Here is a 6000-nt window from a genome sequence, read left to right as displayed (position 1 = left end):
ATATATTGAAGACCTAGCATTTGCAAAGCCTACTCTCTATGCCCTCAGAACTGGGAGAGCTGAGTGAACAGTGGAACACTGAGCCTGAGAGGCAAAGGGACGACATTAAAGAAGAGAAGTACAGGGGTCTGGGGGAGGCCTAGGTAGGTGCTAGTTCAACAGATAATAGATCCTAATTCTAATATTGCCTAGATTTTAACTCTAGCAGCAACAATGGGTATTATTTCTTTGCATCTAGGTCAGTATGCATAGTCAGTTTTCCATAAATACTTTTTGGTAGAATAAATAAATTTGTGAATTTTAAAGAAAACTCAGGAACAGTGAAGTCTTAAAATTTCTGACCTTGGATGATATTGGAAGAGTCTGGGAAGCAAATGAAGAATGCACATGAACTAGAAATTATGAGGTAGAAACAAGGTTGAACTGAACACTCAAAGGTACACTAGCCTGAGGATTTGGGAGTAAGAGGCTAATTTCTTCTCATCCTGCTTCACGCCCCCAGAGTTGAATCAACCTGAGTTCCTGTTGACCTCAGGAGAGAACTCCAAATACACAAATCAGGAAAACAGAGAGGAAAATCTTTGATTGTTAAACAGCAAAAACATTCAGTTTGAAAGACATCTCACTTTTTCTCAATCAAAATTAGAAAGGCTATGATGCAGAAAAGAAAACAAATGCTGGTGTGAATCACGAGCGTATTATCTGATCACAAAGATACAGGATAGATATATCTGTGTCCAGATTGTGCTTGTGCTGTGGTCTATTTTAGGGAGCTTCTGGATTTGAATCTAAAATTGATATCTGGAAAAGAGATAATAATTTGTGCTCACACAGCGCTTTTCACTCAAAGGTCTCAAAGCACTTTGCAAAGAAATAAGTATTATTATCCCAGATGGAACAATGCAGACAGAGGGGCTGCTGACCTCTTCAGCAAACTGGAGAGTATAAACCCTTGGACTCCTGATGCAGCCCTAGGCTATAAATTACTGAATCATGTCCTCTCTTGATTGGAAGCTGGGACTACCAATGATGTGACTTTTAAATAAATAAATAAATGTAGTAGAATATCAGGCTCTATGTTTAAGAATTTTAGCGTGCGTTCAAATATATGAAAATGAGTGGTTTTAAAACTGTTGAATTGGGGGTAAAATATAGCTACTGAAAGTAAGAAAATGGTTATTCTAGTCTGACCAATACTAGTTAATGTGTGCTAAGCATTATTCTGAGGCTTCCCAGGGAGCACAAGTGGTAAAGAACCTACCCGGCTAATGCAGGAGAATGTGGGTTCAATCCCTGGTTTGGGCAGATCCTCTGGAGGAAGTCATGGCCACCCACTCCAGTATTCTTCCTTGGAGAAGTCCATGGATGGAGAAGCCTATGGATGGAGGACCCTGGCGGGCTACAGCCCATGGAGTCACAAAGAGTTGGACTCAACTGAAGCAACTTAGCATGCAAGCATTATTCTAAGTGTGCTATATATACTTTTATTTAATACTTACAACAATTTCTTAATTAAAGTATAATTGACATGTGACATTATATTAGTTTCAGGTGTACACTGTAATTCGACATTTGTATACATTGAGAAATGATCACCACAATGTCTAGTTACCATCTGTCACCACACAAAGTTACAAAACATTTTTTCTTATGTTGAGAACTGTTCAGATTTACTTTCTTAGCCATGTTTAAATTTGCTATATAATTTTTTTGACTATAAGACTCACAGCACTTTTAATGAGGTAGGAACTATTATCACTTTAGGCATTTACCAACTGACTAGATCAACATGTCAGTTAAGTAAGTGGCATGAGATTTCCCTGGTGGTCCAGTGGTTAAAAATCCCCCTGCCAATGTAGGGGATATGGGTTCGATCCCTGGTCTGGGAGCTAAGACCCCAGATACTGTGGGGCAACTAAGCCTGTGTACCACAACTACCGAGCCTGCAACCCTAGGGCTTGTGAGCCGCAACTAGAGAAAGCCTGAGTGTGCAGCAATGAAGACCCAGCACAGGCAAAAATTAATTTAAAAAGAAAGAAAAGGAAGTGGCAGGGCTGGGACTTGAATGTAGGCAGCCTGAGTCCACTGCCCATGCAGTTAGCCAGTTACTCTCTGCCACGTTGTTGTCGTTCAGTCGCTAAGTCATGTCCGACTCTTTGCGACCCACAGACTGCAGCATGCCAGGCTTCCCTGTCCTTCACTGTTTCCCACAGTTTGCTCAGACTCATATCCATTGAGTCAGTGATGCTATCTAACCATCTCACCCTCTGTTGCCCTCTTCTCCTTTTGGCTTCAATCTTTCCCAGCATCACAGTCTTTTCCAATGAGTCGGCTCTTCGCATCAGGTGGCCGAAGTATTGGAGCTTCAGGTACTGTGCCAGATGCTTGAAGCATTTTGCATGCACCATGTCACTGAATCCTCACAAAACCCCTAGAGGTATTATTATCCTGATTTTATTTGGGGCGGACAGAAGGAATAGAGAGGTGAAGTGACTTGCCCAAGCTCCCAAGTATAGGTGGAGCCAGGATTTTGCAATAGGGTTTTAGGGCTGTTTCTGCCACTGACTGGGCTGTGTGACCTTGAGCAAATCAAAGAGTCCCCATGGTCTCTATGTCTTCCTCTGTGAAAGGAGGCCATCAGGCTACCTGACATTGATTCCTTCTCAATGCTAATATCCTCAGATTTTCAATATCTGTTTTCTATTTAGTCCCTTGTTTAGAAAATCCTTGGAGGAAAAGATATGAACCACACAGAACCTGAAAGTGACTCTGGAAGCCAAATTTAGAAAACAGATCTCAAAAGGAGAAAAAAAAAGTTTACAAAATATCTTTATTTAGAAAATGAGACTGTCCTGCAAATTATTTGGCTTTATTTGTGAGCCCCAGTGACCCCAGACAGGCTGTACTCATCACCTTGACAGCCCAGTTCTCTTGGATGTAATAAGTCATGTAACCTGGTTCAGTGGCCCTTTCTGGCCACTGAATCGGCTAAAGCTGGAAGAAATCCATCTCGTGTGGGAGGGATCTGGGAGAAGAAGCCAAATTTTTCATGTGGGTGTTCTATCTTGGATTCAGTATGTCTATACCATTCTGTCTACTTCTGTTTTTGTTCTTAGTGATTATTATGTAGTGACACAGCCCACTGCTACCATGAACCAGTTTTTTCACAAGTCTGTGGGGAGCCTGTATAGTGAACAGGTCTGCCTTCCATTTCTCTGTCTGGTTCTATTCAAAAGTATTAATTTGATCCATAGGAAACAAATCATTCTCTCCAAAAGATACCTGAACTCCCATGTTCATTGCAGCATTATTCACAGTAGCCAAGGTACAGAAACAACTGAAGTGTCCATCAATGGATGAATGGATAAATGTGATAAATATATATCATATAATATATATATATATAAAATGGAATATTATTCAGCCTGAAAAAAAAGAAAGAAATCCTGCCATTTGTGACAACATGGATGAACATGGAGGATACTATGCTAAGTAAAATAAGCCAGGCAGAGAAAGACAAATACTACATGGTATCATTTATATTTAAAATCTAGAACGAACAAACAAACAAAAAAACCCATAGAAACAGAGAATAAAATGGTGGCTGCCAGGGGCTGAGGAGTGAGGGAAAACGGGGAGAGGTTGGTAGGAAAGAGTATAAACTTTCAGTTATAACATGAATGTGCTCTTAGGATATAATGTATACCATGGTTAATAATTATTCTATAGTTGAAATTTGCTAAGACAGTAGAACTTAATGTTCTCATTAAAAAAGGGGGGGAATATAAAAGGTGATGGAAATGCTAATATTAACTCAATTGCAGGAATCCTTTCACAATGTATACAGGTATCATAGTATCATATTGTATACTTTAAATATATGACAACTTGGTTAATTATATTATATCAATAAAGAAAAATAAGTACAGAAGAAAAAAAAAGAACCCCCCCCGCCCCCTGCAAAAAAAAAAGCCTCAAAATGTGAGCTTGGATTTGTGAGAAACCTTGGCCCTATCCGTAGCTTGTGATCCTGGGACAGTCACAGGTTCTCTCAGAGTCTCAGTTTTCCTCATTTTTTTTTTTTTTAACTGATGCTTAAACCATCTGCTCTCCAGTGTCATAGACTTCAGATAGTCTGACATTGGTGGAAGTATTTTAGAGAGACTGGCGACCTCTCAGATGACAGTGAAAGGGAGGCTGTAAGACTCCTTTCCTCAAAGAGACATGGTGGTGTTGAACACAAAGCAAGCCTGAACGGGCATCCCAACACTGCTTGCTTGGGCAAGTTATGAAACCTCTGTAAATCTCTTCAGTTTCTGAAATGCAAAGTCGTTGGGGCATGGCTTTAGGAAACACGAAATTCCTAACATACATGGGGCCATTTAAATTAAAACAATTTTTGTTATTAAAAGATCATTTATTTGGCTGCACCATTTCTTAGTTGTGGCACATGGAATCTAGTTCCCTGACCAGGGATGGAACCTGGACCCCCTGCATTGGGAGCTCAGAGTCTTAGCCACTGGACCACCAGGGAAGTCCCACAGGGGGCATTTAAATATGGTAGCTATTATTCTTTTGACAAGCAATTATTGAATTACACTGAAGAGCTAGCATGTTCAGAATATCAAGCTTTACTTTTGAAGACTGTGTACCAATTCACTTTGATCCCTAAGGAAAAGCCAGAAGAGAATCGAACTGTCCTAGCAAACCAGACACCCTGATCTCCTTTACTAAACGGCTGATGTTAACTCTGAAAGCTCACACACACCACACCTTGGGGAAATCTGGACAAGGACATCTCTTCATTTTAGAAATCTCTGCCTAAGTCTCCACCCTCTGTGGCCACAGGATTTCTAGTGGACTGTTGGGATCTCAAAACATTTTTGTATTCTAAAGAAGATAAGATTATAGTGCAATAATTCTCAACCCCCTTTTTTTAGCACCAGAATCTTATTTTAAAGTTAAAAAAATTTTCAAGAAATTCCATAAAATAATAGTTCTACTTTCAGTAGCTTTTGATTTAGAAAATGCGTGACAAAAAAATAAGCACCACTAAAAATGATTAGAAGATCTAACATTTTTTTAAATAGATGTTATATGAATGTGGTAAAAAATTCACAAGGTACAAAAGGGAACATCATGAAAAGTATTCTTGCACACCATTCCTCTATTGCCCTTCTCCAGAAAAATACTATTGTTTCCATTTCTGCTGTGTCCACTCAAAGGTAATCTAGAATCTACAAATATTTATGTATTTATCTTTTATTAATGTTTTTTCAATTATTTGTCCTTTAAGAAAAGATCAAATGATAGCATATCTTGCCACTTTTCTTCACCTGTTGCACGCTTCTGCATACTTAACCATGTCATGTTATACTTGAAAATGGATATGTGAAAAAAAAGAGATAGAATATGTATTTTTATTCATTACACTGGCATCTAGTATTGCAAAATTTCATTGCATTTTTAATATACAGAAAGTCCTAGTGTGCAATAACTACATACCACATAGAGAGTCTCAGCTCTGAGATTACTTACACACTGGTATAAGTAAAATATCAATAACATTCAGCATTAATTTTGGCCCTTACTCTACACCAGACATTGTTCTAAGCACTTTACACTTATTATCTCACATAATCCACATCCTTCAAATCCTTCTAATCCTAGTTTAAATGTTATCTCCTCAGAGAAACCTTCCCTTATCCAAGAAGACCTATCCTCTCCCCTTTTCCCATCATTTCCTATTATCTCATCCTGGTTTGTTTGTTTTTTTTTTCCATCAGGACAGTTACCTATTCACCTGCTTGTTTGCTGTTGTCTCCCCAGATGGAGTAAGAGCTTTGGGGGTGGGGACAGTGTCAGTTCGGCTCACTGCAGTATTTCCACTGAGTCCTAGGCTTTGGTGCCTGGCACAGAAGAGACACTCAGCCAGATATTTATTGAACTAAGTACATAATGAGCAAAAAACAGTTTGTGAGGTAGACCTCAGTATGATCC

The sequence above is a fragment of the Bos indicus genome, chromosome 7, assembly GCF_029378745.1.
Source record: "Bos indicus isolate NIAB-ARS_2022 breed Sahiwal x Tharparkar chromosome 7, NIAB-ARS_B.indTharparkar_mat_pri_1.0, whole genome shotgun sequence".
NCBI lineage: Eukaryota > Metazoa > Chordata > Mammalia > Artiodactyla > Bovidae > Bos > Bos indicus.
The sequence above is the reverse complement of the archived record's forward strand: the minus strand, read 5'-3'. Positions refer to the sequence as shown.